Source organism: Colobus angolensis, unplaced genomic scaffold (genome assembly GCF_000951035.1).
Source record: "Colobus angolensis palliatus isolate OR3802 unplaced genomic scaffold, Cang.pa_1.0 Scaffold809, whole genome shotgun sequence".
Lineage (NCBI taxonomy): Eukaryota > Metazoa > Chordata > Mammalia > Primates > Cercopithecidae > Colobus > Colobus angolensis.
The window spans coordinates 44,955-46,397 of record NW_012121921.1 but is presented as its reverse complement, the minus strand read 5'-3'; positions in this window follow the sequence as shown (position 1 = coordinate 46,397).

The following is a 1,443-nucleotide window of genomic DNA, read 5'->3' as shown; positions in this document are numbered from 1 at the left end:
CTGGGTGACAGAGGGAGACTCCATCTCAAAAACAAAACACAACAAAACAAAAAAAGCACCAACAATCAAGTCGCCACATTTTCATTCAATAAGCGAAAAAGTTGAAATTAAGCACATGAAAACTGCGTGATGCTCTAAGTGATTATTAATGTGTTATTTATATTATTAAACGGCAAGACCTTAGGCAATACTGCATTACCATTCAGTTTTTATAAGCATTTAACTTCTGTTTTTAAAAAAATGTTGGCCTGGTGCTGTGGCTCACGCCTGTAATCCCAGCACTTTGGGAGGCCGAGGTGGGCGGATCACAAGTGGAGGAGTTCGAGACCATTCTGGCTAACATGATGGAACCCCCTCTCTACTAAAAATGGACCCCTCCTTTGGGCAAGGGCATTCCGAGGCTAACCTGAGGGACTGGTTCAGGCCATGAAGCGGGGCAGGGGCTGCCTCATTACACCCTCCTCCCTTTCAGAATTACCAGCGGAACAAACTAAGTCTACTGAGAAACATTTTCAATTTCTTCTCTCTGAAGCCTGCTACCTGGAGGCTTCATCTGCATGATAAACTTTGGTTTCCACAACTCCTTATCATCATAACCCAGACATTCCTTTCTACCGATTCCAAGTCATCCAGTTAATAACTTAACTCTTTCAACCAATTGGCAATCAGAAAATTGTTCCATCTACCCATAATCTGGAAATTTCCCCTTCCCCACTTCTTGCTGCCTTTCCAGACTGAACCAATGTGCATCTCACATGTATCTGACCGAGTCTCGTGTCTCCCTAAAATGTATAAACTAGGCTGTGCCCCAACAACCTTGGGCACATGCTCTCAGGATCTCCTGAGGGTTGTGTCATGGACCACTGGTCACTCATATTTGGCTCAGAATAAATCTCCTCAGATATATTTGACTCCTTTTTTCCATCCATAATAGCAGGGAAATCAAAATGCTCATGTGAACACTTACAAACGTAGTAATGTATTTAGTGAGGTCATCTGAGGACCAGTGTTCACTGTTCATGAACCTGACCACAGAAAAGCAAGTGGTCATGGGTGCAGGCGTGAGGTTACATTCTCCATACAATTAAGCACACCACTGCTCTTTCCAATGTAGCCACTGCATAAAACTTAAATGCAGTTACCATGCAAGGAATAGCAATCTGCCTTCACCATAAAAACACCTGACTGAAAAGATTTAGGATTTCAGTTTATCAGAACTTTATTGCTAAAGTCCTGAGAGATTCCTATTGTGATTATTAGGCATTTGTGATGTTATAAATTTAAAAACAACAAAAAAAATACTGATTCAAGAGCAAGAGGAAGGTATGATACAATGCACTCTTAAAGTTATTGTGTAGGATAATGTATGGGAAAGTGCTTGGCCAATGACTGTTACCACCCGTGCATCGACACTTACTGCACATCTTGTATTTGCCAGGCCTG